Here is a 13,291-nt window from a genome sequence, read left to right as displayed (position 1 = left end):
GATGGAGGGGGGAGGGGGGAGGGGGATGTTGCCCGTGGCAACCGTGGGAATTAGAACGCTGATGACATCACGGGAGGGGCGGGGCCTAGAGGGGCAACGCCCCCTCCCTCGTGGCCACAGCTGGATGCGCGTCCGCTCCGCCCCTGGCCACATCTGGACAGCTCTGCCTCCCACCTGGGACATCCGGCCAGTGACCCCCTCCAGACACATCTGGATGATCCCACCTTCAACTAGGGATACCTCCTGGCCACATCTGGACAGGTCTGCCTCCCACCTGGGACATCCGGCCAGTGACCCCCTCCAGACACATCTGGATGATCCCACCTTCAACTAGGGATACCTCCTGGCCACATCTGGACAGGTCTGCCTCCCACCTGGGACATCCGGCCAGTGACCCCCTCCAGACACATCTGGATGATCCCACCTTCAACTAGGGATACCTCCTGGCCACATCTGGACAGGTCTGCCTCCCACCTGGGACATCCGGCCAGTGACCCCCTCCAGACACATCTGGATGATCCCACCTTCAACTAGGGATACCTCCTGGCCACATCTGGACAGGTCTGCCTCCCACCTGGGACATCCGGCCAGTGACCCCCTCCAGACACATCTGGATGATCCCGCCTTCAACTAGGGATACCCCCTGGGCACATCTGGACAGCTCTGCCTCCAACCAGGGACACCCTACCAGTGACCCCCTCCAGACACATCTGGATGACCCCACCTCCAACTAGGGATACCCCCTGGCCACATCTGGACAGCTCTGCCTCCAGCTAGGGATACCCCCTGACCACATCTGGACAGCTCTGCCTCCAACCAGGGACACTCCGCAGGCTCCCCAGACACATCTGGACCTCCAGCCCTTCTTGGCCACATCTGGCCACTCCTCCCCCGTGAACCTCCTCAACATCTGGACTGCTGTGGTGGTGATGGGTGCAATAAGGAAGCAGCCATCGTGCACCCCCCACCCAGCCAGTTGCCTCTGCCCCAGCTGCTCCCCTTTGGTGGCCACTCTGGCTGCACACCCTGCCCCCTTCAAACATCTGGATGGTGACACTGCAGCTCACACAGCTGCCAGAAACAATTCTGCAACTCTTCTGGCCTTGCCCTGTTAGAGTAATAAGCTCTTGCTCCTGTACAAAATCCTACAAAACAGAACAGCAAAACAAAGGAATAAATAAAATTCCACTTCCTTACTATTTCCAGCCAGAGAGAGGCAAATCCTGTCCCACTTTCCCCTCTTGGAGCTGTCTCATGAAGCCATAGCAGGGTTTTACTTCCTAGGAAGGTAATGAAATAACTCAGACATTAAACCTCTTATATTACAGGAGTTTATTTTATAAGTGCCTGAACACATGAAAACATTTTCACCTTCCCCAGCCAATTTTTCCTTGTTGGGGTTTTGAGGATGTCATGGGATCCCAGGGAAGGGGTTATGTTAGGGTGGACTTTTCTCTCCCTACTGGATTTTCCAATCCAAGAGGAGCTGCTGGACTAGAGGGTGGGATTGCTGTTTAATCTGGAAGGGCAGTGATGGTTTCCTGGGTGAATGTTGCAAAGAAAAGTGCTTTAATTTGCTGCCTTCACAGCAGGGAGTGCACGGGATGAGGTGTTTCCTCCTCTGCTGACAAATGACCTGCCTGCAGCCTGATTGCAATTGATGTCTCTCAGGGTATTGTCACAGATCTGGCCCTCAACACCTTGCCAGGCTGTCACCAAAGCACCCCAGGACCTGATTTCCAGTCTGATTTGCCCAAGGATGAGCCAGAAGCCCTTTGTGTTCCCCTACTGCAGAGTCATCCCACCCCCGCGACCCCCGTTGCAAAGAGTGTCTGCAAATGCAAATTAAAAATACATAGAATTCACCTCTATAATTAATTATTAGCCCAGATTGTGCTTGGACAGGATGTACACTTGATCTGGTGGGAGGTGTTCCTGCCCATGCAGAGGGGGTGGAATTAGATGATCTTTAAGGCTCCTTCTAAATCAAACCATTCTATGGGCAAACTGGAGCTGCTTTGGCTTGAGCCAGGTTTTTCCTGATTCACCCCCCGCCTCAAATCCCTTTGTTTCCCATCATGGACATCCCAACTAGCATGGAGAACCTGGGAGGAACCTTCCCCAAGCATCAGGCCTGAAGAAATCCAGGCAGGATTTGGGATGAGAAGGGAAGAAAATCAAACCCGAGCTGGTCCCTGGCTGGGCAGGAGGCAGCTGAGAGCAAACAAGCCCCGACACGAAGTCCTCCTCTCCTGCTTCTTGCCCCAGGGCTGGCTCCCATCCCTTGACAACTTTTACTCATCCAGCAAGAAAGGTGGCTTGGATGCTTTTTACCCCGGGTGGTGCAAGCAGGGATCAAAGAGGCTTTCCCAGAGCCAGCCCTGCCTCCGGAGGTTTCCTCTCCCGGCCGCCAACCGGGCGGCACCTTCCCAGGGGAATGTGGGCCCCGCTGCTCTGGGGATCTCACCAGGGAAGGTGTCCCTGCCCATGGCAGAGGTGTTGGAACTAGGTGATCTTTAAGGCCCCTTCCAACCCAAACCATGCTATTTTGGAAGGGACGCCGTCCAGAAGGACCTGGACAGGCTGGAGAGGTGGGCCAGTGCCAACCTCATGAAGTTCCTCATGAAGGGTCTTGCACCTGGGTCAGCACAACCCCAGGCACAAATCCAGGCTGGGGGGGAATGGCTGGAGAGCAGCCCTGAGGAGAAGTATTGGGGTGGTAGTTGATGAGAAGCTCAACATGAGCCACCAGTGTGTGCTGGAGCCCAGAGAGCCAGTTGTGTCCTGGGTTGCATCACAAGAAGTGTGGCCAGCAGGGCCAGGGAGGGGATTCTGCCCCTCTGCTCTGCTCTAGTCAGATCCCACCTGGAATATTGTGTACAGCTCTGGGGCCCTCAGTGCAAGAAAGATATAGACCTGTTGGAGAGGGTCCAGAGAGGTCCATGAGAATGATCAAAGAGTTGGAGCAGCTCTGCTCTGGAGACAGGCTGGGAGAGTTGGGGTGTTCAGCCTGGAGAAGAAAAGGCTCTGGGGAGACCTTAGAGCACCTTCCAGGGCCTGAAGGGGCTCCAGGAAAGCTGGGGAGGGGCTTTTCATCAGAGAAGACAGTGATAGGATGAGAGGGAATGGTTTTAAAGTGAAAGAAGGGAGATTTAGGTTGGATATGAGGAAGAAATTCTTCCCTCTAAGGGTGGTGAGGAACTGGGATGGGTTGCCCAGGGAGGTTGTTGATGCCCCATCCCTGGAGGTTTTTAAGGCCAGGTTGGATGAGGTTTTGTGCAACCTGGTCTAGTGGTGGGTTCCCTGCTCATGGCAGGGGGGTTGGAACTTGATGATCTTTAAGGTTCCTTCCAACCTTCATGATTCTATGAATCTATGGGATAATACATATTTTTTTTTGCCCCCAAAACTCAGCATTGTTTGGGAAAAGAGAAAGTTCCAGGGAGGCCTTAGAGCACCTGCCAGTATATGAGGGCACTACAGGAAAGATCCGAAGGAACTTTTGACAAGGCCAAGAAGTTATCAGACAAGGGAAGGGTTTCCAGCTGGAAGAGGGGAGATTAAGATGGGATCTGAGGAATAAATTCTTTCTTGTGAGGGTGGTGAGACAGTGCCTCAGTTTGCCCAGGAAAGCTGCCCCATCTTTGGCTGGATGGGGCTTTGTGCAACCCGGTCCTTACCCATGGCAGGGGTTTGGAACTAGATGATCTTCAAGGTCTCTTCCAGCCCAAACCATTCTGTGACTGAGCTTGTTTTGAGGCTCAGCTGTGCTGAGGGGCTTGATGGCAACATGGGCAGGTGAAAGCAATAAGACTCACTTGCATGAATAGGGTTGGAGAGGGGTGAGGTGGCTGAGTCCTTCGTCATGAGGGTTATGGGCCACAGTATGAAGCCTATTACAGGATCTGGTCTCTGCATTCACCATCTGGGCTCAAAGACCTCTCCAAACCTAACCATGGGGCTCTAATAGGTAAGAAACTGTTGAAAAAGATCTGAATTTGGGGACTAATTTAATCATATAATTGCAGAGGGGACATGCCTTGGAAGGTGACATCTCACTTAAGCAGTGCAAAGTACTTTCTCCCTAGTAGGTCTCCTTGGCAAGGGGTTTCTGGTGAGGGGTTCTACTCAAATTCAGCTTTTGGGCCAAAACTTCATTTCCCAGGGTGCATCTTGGGTTGGGAGGCTCCAATCAGGCTTGAGGGAGTCTTTAAATAATCTCCCTGCAGAGGGGTATTGCCCTTATGGAGGCAGCTGGGCAAGAGGTGAGGTCTTCTCCAGCTTGGGTGGCTTTGAGGGAGCAGCCCACCCAGTACCAAGTGATTGTGGTCCCACCAGGAGCTGCAAGTGATGATGTTTTGGTAAAGGCTGATAAATATGAAGGTTTTCAGTGTGTTTTCTACTCCTTGAGAGTTTGCAGGGTGTCCTGTGGTTTTCTGTGGCTTCTCCTCAAAAAGTTCTCCTTTTCCTCAAGGGTGAAGTTCCTTCATGGGCAGGGACCCCCTTGGATTTGCTTTCATATAATTGTTACTTCTTGTGTTCTCTGCAGTCTTGAGTTTTCAGGGGAGTAGAGGGGTTTTTTGGGGGAAAGGGATGTCTGGTTTCTCCAGCTGTGAAGAGGAGAGATGATTGCTGGGTGATGGTGGCCCAGGTGCCTCCTTTAGGTGGGTGGAGTCAGTATCTCCATTTTGCTCTTGTTCTTTTTCCATCGTGGTGGCTTTTGGAGTGGAACTGGGGCTCAAGTAACATCTGCTCAATAACCTGGGCTGCTCTTAAATCCACCCCAGCACACAAACCTTAGCTGCCTTCATAGACCTGTGAATTTCTACACTTTTGGGGGACTGGTCCTTAGATTTTAGCAGTCATTGTGTTTTTACCCTCTCCCAAGGCAGCTCAGGGACTGAGCTCAGGGCTTTTCCACTTGCTCTTCCCCTTGGGACCTTAAAATCTGAGCTTAACTCTATAGCTGTTGTCTTCAGGGTTGGGTTGTGGAGTGAACATCTGGTGGGGTTTCCTTTGAGGGCACAGCTGGGGTGCCAGTGGCCATACACACCTGCTGTCTCATTGCAGTTGTTATCTTTGAGGACACTGCCTTAAACCTGTGTCACATCTTGAAGTGTTGGTGGTGACAGAGCCATGGGAGTCTCAAGGGACCATGGGGCAAAGAACAGCAGCAGAAGGTGGGTACCATAGGAGGTGGTAGGGGGTTTTGGGGGGGTCTCCTGCATGACATTATCATACTTGCTGCAGCTGGCTCTGTTGGGTGGTTCAACCTTGAAATGGTCAACAGGGAAATTCCCCTAAATTTCCTTTTATGAACATGTTTTTGGTGCTGCTGGACATAAGGATTAGGTAGTGTGGCATCACCCCATGGCTTGTTTTCACCACCCAGGGGTTTGCTGAAGGTGTTGCCTGCTTGGCCTTGGTAGGACACATTTACTCTTGTTCCCAGGAAGCAAAAGAGTGAGTCAGGGAAGGAGCAGGAGGTGCTGAAGGTGCCCAGGGGAAAGGCTGTGAAGAAGAAGCAGGAGGAAACACCACGCAAGGTGCAGGTATCAGCCAGCCCTCTCCATGCCCAGGTGTTTGGGTGACCCTTGTGAATGTCACTAATGTTTTGTGGGCATCACATCCATCCCATGGACTTCCTTCTCTCTTACACCACTCTGTCCTGTTGTGCAGTCCCCAGCTGCAAAAGGGAAGAAGAAATCACCAAAAGTCAAGGAGAAGCCACTACAGGAAAACATCATCAGCAGGTAATCCCTTGGCTGGGTGGAAGTCAACCAGGGAGGAGATGACATCAATGGGGCTTGGTCCAACCATCTTGGTTAACCCCAGCATTGTGCCTGGGAGCCCTACAGCCAACTCTGCTCACCTTGGTTTGTTTTGATCATAAAGAAAGTTTCTTTACTGGGAAAAAAAAACTTGTGTTCCTTCTCTTGTCTCCTTTTTATGGCCAAGAAGCTCTTTGAAGCAAGAAGCTGCAGGAGGGAAAGGTCTTGGCTTGAGCCTGCAGGATGTGGAGGAGGGAGGAGCCACATCTGGGTTGGTATGTGGTGGTCTCCACAGCACAGCATTAAGGAGCATTCATGAGGTTTGCTTTGGAAGGAGCTGTGAGGATGTTTTAGAGCTTCTGGTGATCTATAAGCCCCTAAAAAGGATCCCATGAACATCTTAAAGAGTAAATTGTCCCAAGCTCATGTTCTCCACTACCAGATGTATGTGGCTTTAGGGCTGAATCATAGAATCACAGATTGGTTTGGGTTGGAAGGGATCTTAAAGATCATCTAGTTCCAACCCCCCTGCCATGAGCAGGGACACCTCCCACTAGACCAGGTTGCTCAGAGTCCCATCCATCCTGGGCTTGAACACTTCCAGGGATGGGGCAGCCACAGCTTCTCTGGGCAGCCTAGACCATTGTATCACCATCCTCCCCCTAAAGTATTTCTTCCTAATGTCTAATCTCAGTCTCTCCATCTCCAGTTTAAAGCCATTGCCCCTCATCCTGTTTCTTGATGCCCTTGTCCCAAGTCTCTTCCCAAGTTTCCTGGAGCCCCTTCAGGCCCTGGAAGGTGCTCTAAGGTCTCCCTGGAGCCTTTTCTTCTCCAGGCTGAACACCCCAACTCTCCCAGCCTGTCTCCAGAGCAGAGCTGCTCCAGCCTCTCATCATCAGTCACATTTTGGTGTTGGACCAATAGAGTGAGCTGACACAAGTGGAGAACCCCAGGAGAGAGGTCACTCTGTTTCTCAAGCACAAGTCTGGGATTATTTTCATCCTGGCAGCTTCCCTTTCTGGGCCATTGGAGCTGTTCTTGGGATGATGCCACAGAGCATCCCTGAAAACAGCATCCTGGTTGATTCCCTGTGGATTTTGTTTTGCCCACATTAACATATTGTCCCAGTCCTCTTGGTATGTAAAACCAACAGAGAAGCTTTTCCTCTTCCCCATGGGGTGTCTCCATCCCTCGTACAAAAGCAGCATCTGAAATGTCAGCAAAGCCTCCTGCATGGATGAAATTGGAGCTGCAGCCTTGAAACCCCTCAAGGGTGCCTGTGGTTGAAGTCCTGGTGCTGCTGGTGTTCCTGGTGCAAACGCCAGGGATTTGCATGCAGGTCTTTTTGTGGCTTCTTAGGGCTTTTTTTGAAGCTGGTGGCTGTCTGCTCCTGGATTCACCAACCTGATTTCTGGCAGCAGCCAAAGGATTGTGAATTCGAGAGCAGGAATATTCCCAGGGAACAAAAGTGTATATTGTCAAGCAGCCTGTAATTAACTCTGGGTTGTTGTGTTGGGTTGTTTTTTTTCCCCTTAATGAGTGAAGCCAGCAGCTGCTTTCAAGAAAAATTCCTGTGTGGTTTCTGGCCTCCCTTGAAAGCCTTCGAAAGAGAAACTGGGGAAGTGAGAATCCCTAAGGAGAGCCGGGATGCTTGGCAAGTGTGGGGGTGAAGCAGGGCTGGGCTGCAGGGTGTTGGGTGGTTAGAAGTGGCCTTGAGCAGCCAGGAGCAGAAGAGTCTGGCTTCAGCTTTCAAATTGAGTGTGATAATATTTCTGGTGGCCACCACTGCTGAGCTTTTAGGGTTTTGAGTCCTTTCTGAGCTTGTTTTCTTCTAGGTCCCATATCCATTTCCCACTTGTTTTGCTTTTTCTTTCTCCTTGCCTTCAGTTCAACTTGGCTGTGTTTCCCACCCTGTGGCTTGGCCCCCCTCCTCTCTTTTCCTCTCTGCCATCTGCTACAAGGGTCATTTAATCTTCTAAGGCCCAAGTTGGCACGGATGCATGGAGGCTGTCACTTGATGTATCTTTGTTTTGGAGGCCTCCCAACCCTTCTGTTGTTCTGGACTGGTATCCCTGAGAGCAGCAATCCATCTAAAGAGCAGGTGGTTGAAGAGGGATGATAGTTTTTCTCTCCTTGCTCTGTAAAATATCTTTTCAGTGCTGTTGGAAGACAGACAGGGGTTTCCTAACCCCATCAAATCTCAAAGTTCAAGATATTCTCCCTCTCTACTCTGCTTTTGTGAGGCCCCATCTGAAACACTGTGTCCAGTTCTGGAGCACCCAACACAAGAAACACAGGGGGCTGTTGAAATGAGTTCAAAAGGGGGCTACTAAGATGATTAGACAGGCTGAGAGAGTTAGGGTTGTTCAGCCTGGAGAAGAAAAGACTCCAAGGAGACCCTATAGCAGACTTAGAGCACCTGAAGGGGCCACAGGAAAGCTGGGAAGGGACTTTGGGCAAGGGCAGGGAATGAGAGGATGAGGGGTAGAGGCTTTAGACTGGAAGTAGATAGAATTTAGGTTAGATATTAGGAAGAAATTCTTCACTATAAGGGTGGTGAGGAACTGGCCCAGGTTGCCCTGAGAAGCTGTGGATGCCCCGTCCCTGGAAGTGTTCAGGGCCAGGTTGGATGGGGCTTGGAGCAACCTGGTCTGGTGGGAGGTGTCCCTGCCCATGCAGGGGGGTTGGATCTAGATGATCTCTAAGGTCCCTTCCAGCTCAATCCATTTTATGGTTCTATGAAGCCTGCTGGTTCAGGCTTCTGGTTTCTAGCCAAGGTGGCAGAGGAAAGGGAAGGTGATGTGGTGATGTCAGTAGGACATGGGTGCTGTGCCCTGGTTGGGTGGCTGCTTGGTGGTGATGCTGCTCTTGGTGTACCCATGACATTTCTGCCTTTCTCACCCCTCCCAGATCAACACCATGAATCTCTTTCAGGGTGCTACTGAGTCAACACTTCACCAAGGACCATCAGTGGGGCTGAAAGACTCCCCAGGGTATGTCAAGCCATTTTTTCTGAAAGCTTTTTTGCTCAGAGAACCGGAAATGTGTCCTTTCTCTTCTTGCCATGGGGTTGCACAGCCTTGGTTTTCCATCCTGCATCACTGAGACCTCTCTGATACTGGTGTCTTCGTGATGGGACACCTTGGCCATGTCCTGAGTGCCTCGAGTGACTTGAAATCATGCAAGAAAACATCACAAGTGGAATGTGAGGCCTCATGTGGGATTTGCGGGTGGGTAGGGAGTAGCCTGGTCCCATCCAACCTCCTCAAGGATGCTGGAGTCAGCAGAGCACGAGCCCTCAGATGCACATACCTACATAAATAGAGAGGTAGGCGGTGGGGAAGTGCTGGTGGGGACAACCAACCTCAGCAAAGCCTGAGAAAAGGGTGTGTGTTTCCCTCACCCCGTGCTAGATCTGGCCAGAGATAGGGAGCTAAATTCATAAAGCTGCCCCTTAACAGGCTAATCCTCTGTATTGCAAAGGCAGGGGTTTTCATGTCCAGCAAGAGGCCTCTAATAAGACCTTCTGGGCAAGATGATGATCCTAAAATGGGGCAGGACTTTGCCTTCTGAGTCATGAATCTGTTGCTAATGAGATTGGAGGGGCTGAGCATGTTTTGAGCATCAGGGTTGGCTGCCCTGATGAGTTGAGTGGAGATTGTGTAACACACACTCAGACTGCCTGGAATAAAACATCCAGCTCCTGTTTTTGGGAACTTGCTGCCTCCATTGGGAGCAGGCTCAAAGGTTTTCCTGGGCCTTGTGTTGCTCTGGTGGCCCATGGTTTGATAATTTAAGTGTCAGCTTAAAGGAGTTTTTAGAAAAGGGCCCAAAACCTCCCTTTGTAGAAATGTCTGTGGGATGTTTAGGCTAAAAGCAGAAATTGTCATAGAATTGTGATAATAGAAGCACAGAATAGTTGGGGCTTGAAGGGATATTAAATATCATTTAGATCCAACCCCCCTGAATGGGCAGGGACATCTCCCACTGGGTCAGGTTGCTCAGAGCCCCATCCAACCTGCCCTTCAACACTTCTAGGGATGGGGATTCCACAGCTTCCCTGAGCAACCTGGGTCAGTGTCTCACCAGCCTCACACCAAAGAATTTCTTCCTGATGTCTCACTTAAATCTCCTTTGTTCCAGTTTTAATTCATTTTAATCCAGTTTTGGGCACCTCAATTCAAGAGAGACCTCGAGGTGCTGGAGCAAGGAGAGAGGAGGGCAAGGAAGCTGGTGAAGGGCCTGGAGAATTAATCTGAAGAAGAACACTTGAATGAGCTGGGAATGTTTAGTCTGAGGAAGAGGAGGCTGAGGGGAGACCTCATCAGTCTCTACAACTACCTGAAAGGTCATTGTAGAGAGGTTGGTGCTGATCTCTTCTCACAGGTGATTAGTGACAGAACAAGAGGGAAGGGCTTCAAGCTGCACCAGGGCAGGGTCAGACTGGACATTAGGAAGAAAACATTCACAGAAAGAGTGGTCAGACCCTGGAACAGGCTGCCCAGGGAGGTGGTGGAGTCACCATCCCTGGGTGTGTTTAAGGGTTGTTTGGTGTTGGTGGATCTGGTTTAGGGGAGAACTTTGTAGCGTAGGGATGATGGTTGAACTGGGTGATCCCAAGGGGCTTTTCCAACCTGAATAGTTCCATTACCTCTTGTCCTCTTGCTACAAGCCCTTGTCAAAATTTGCTCTCCAGCTTTCCTGTAGGCCAGAAAAGTGTTCCTTGTACTCACTTGAATGTACAGGAGATCTGTCATTACCTTCCTTGGGAGGAGAAACCTGGCTTCCTAGGTCCTTCCTCAGTGGCACTGGGGCATCTGGCCATGACTCCAAACTGACCTTGCTGAGGGGAGCCAGGAGAGGGGGAAAGGTAGGCAGTGGGTCTGACCCATGGGCTGGTGCAGGACCATGAGCTCTGCTGCAAGGCTGCCTGGCATGGGCTGAAGGAATGTGGCTCTGGTTGATGTTCACCTGCTGGCCTGGATAAGTTGGGGTTTTCTTGTGGTGGTGCTGATCCTAAACTGGAGATGTGATACTCTGCAGCCTGGTGGGCATCTCACTTGGTTGAGTGGTGGCAATGAGCCTGCAGGGACAGCCTCAAGTTTCCCTGTGGGCAAAGGGACAAGCACCATCATCTTGACCCTGTGGAGATGTAGGTTTGTCTTAGAAGATCTAGGCTTGGTTTAGGCTGTGTGTGCTACTGCCTCATGAATAACTTGCTTTGCTTTTTTGGAACATAAGAAGCCCAAAAGTGAGGTTCCCAACTCCCTGCCTGGTTTGGGGAAGCCTTGGGAGAAAACATGTGATAAGATTATGTTGGTGCTTTATAATGGCTCCAGGTCCCACAGAACTCCCTCTCCTGTTTCCTGACCAAGGAAATATTCCTCTCTACCCCACCCATATTCCTAATGGTGGGAGTCCCAGATCTGGCCATTTCTGGTCCTGTAGCTTGTGATGAGGAGGCTGTGTCCTTCCCAGTGTGCCTCACTGGGGGATGATAGTGGGGGAGCCTGTCCCCACAGTCCCAGGAGATGTCCCATCACAAGGTCTCCTCCACCATGTCCAGGATGCTCAGCCCAATGTAATCTCTGTCTTTTTGTTGGTGCTACCAAACTGTGCAGACCTATCCTCCTCTCTGGGCAGAGGTGTGTCTGGGGACATTTCCTTGGACACTTTGGGGTCCTGCTCATTTGAGCTTCCTCATCCCAGAAGCTCAACCTGGGGCCAGTTCCTTTTGGGGCTGGGCTCTGTGGCTTTGGGATATCTCCATCCATGGTGGCACCTGGAGTTCTGCCACACTCTAAGGGAAGCATGGGATCATTTGGGAATGATCCCCTAACTTTGCATGTGAGAGGTGGAAGCTGTGACTTCCCAAAGCAGTAAGAAGTATCTGTGATGTTCTTGTAGGTCACAGTGCAAACCTCTGAGACCTGGACCTGCAACAGGACAGCAGCTCTCAGTGACCAAAGCTGGCGTGGAGGTAGGAAACCAAGGGGGGGACTGTCACCCTCTGGACCAAATCCTATATGGGACATGTCCCTTAGCTCCTTCTCCATGTGCCTGAGCTTTAGGATCATCCCTTTCCTTTCTCAGCTTCAATGTTCTTCTTTTCTGGATTCTTTCCACAGGTCCCAAAGCCAAGTGATGGTGTTGCTGGGGCTGCATCCCTTTCTGGAGAGCCTGGGGATCTGGAGATAGATATGGGGGTCATGGCTATGAGGGAGGGTGAGGAGAAGGAGTTGGACCCCCCTGTTCTGCACCAGAAAGGAGATGCTCAAGAGCCTAAAAGGAACAAAAGAGGGAAGAAACAAGTGCAAAGGAAGAGGCAAGAAAAGGGATCACTGAGAAAAAGAGGGAGCAAGAAGGATGAGTTTGAGGAAAGTCCTGGAGATGAGATGGAGGGGATGAAGGAGGAGGGTGCTGGTGGGGGCAGGAACTGGGCAGTGGGACAGGGCAGAGCCAAGAGAGGGAGCAGGACCAGCCCAACACAGGGTGATGGGAGGCAAAAGCAGGAGGGAAAAGCAGAGAAGCGCAAGAAGGTGAAAATGGAAGGGGAGGAGAAGGTGGGGAAGAAGAAAATAAAGAGAGAAAAAATACTGGAAGAGCAAACGGAGCTGGAGAAGGCAAGTGAGGAAGAAGGGAAAGGAGTGGAAAGTAAACTGGAAGGGACAGGTGGGATGGGAAAGGAAAGTGAAGATGGAGTGAAGGAGGAGGAAGAGATGGATGAGAATGGGTCTCTCCCCACCCTTCATCCTCTGGGAGCAGAGACTGGGCAGGAGGTGAAGGAGGAGGATGAGGCAGGAAAGGGAGATGTGTCAAGGAAAGAGAAAAAGCAGAAAATCAAGGAGAAAAAGCCAAAGAAGGGAACAAATCAGAAGGGGAAGGAAAGCAAAGGGGAGATTGAAGAGCAGGACACTCGGCAGAAAACCCAGAAAAGGAAATCTAGGGAAGAAGGGGAAGAAAAGAAAAGCAAAAAGCCCAAAAAAGAGGAGAAAGAGAAGAAAGAAGAGACAGGAAACAAGTGGAAATGGTAAGTGTCCTGTGTGCCGGTGGGCAGGTCTGACACTGATATAATTGGGGATTTAGTTTTATTGCTTAGGCTGAAACTGTGAAAATTCTTTTTATTATTATTATTTTTGGCTGCTCTGCTGGATTTTCTTGAGTCTTGAACTTGGTGCTCTTGGCTGGAAGGAGAGAAGGAAGGACACCAGGAGGTTCTGAGCACACAGAAGTATTTGTATAATAGGCTTTTAATTTTTATAAAACTATATACTATATATATTCCTCCTGCAATGGTTTTGCTGGTGCCAGGGAAGGGGAATGTTTGTGGCTGATGGAAGATGATCCCAACAAACCTCTGTGATAAAACAGCTTCTAGGGTGGCAGGAGCCACATCAGGGAGTTTTAGAGGATGCCAAGGGGTTGCAATTCCCCTCCAGCTCCTTTTCCTCCCTCCTTTTTCAGCATATTTTTTTATGATTCAGACAAACTTTGTTGTAGGGAGAACACTAAGAAAGAGT

The 13,291-nt window shown here is 50.7% G+C and overlaps 1 protein-coding gene across 1 annotated transcript in view; it reads left to right on the top strand.

The window, feature by feature from the left end:
• The first annotated feature begins 12,649 nt into the window (after positions 1-12,649).
• TOP1MT (topoisomerase (DNA) I, mitochondrial) overlaps positions 12,650-13,291 on the top strand; it is a 17,862-nt gene continuing 17,220 nt past the window's right edge. Inside the window, exon 1 of the mRNA XM_010008140.1 lies at positions 12,650-12,801. The gene's annotated coding sequence lies outside the window, so the exon portion shown is untranslated. The remainder of the gene's footprint in view (positions 12,802-13,291) is intronic.

Source organism: Chaetura pelagica, unplaced genomic scaffold (assembly GCF_000747805.2).
Source record: "Chaetura pelagica isolate M959 unplaced genomic scaffold, ChaPel_1.0 scaffold292, whole genome shotgun sequence".
Taxonomy (NCBI): Eukaryota; Metazoa; Chordata; class Aves; order Apodiformes; family Apodidae; genus Chaetura; species Chaetura pelagica.
This window is presented reverse-complemented; position numbering and strand designations above follow the sequence as displayed.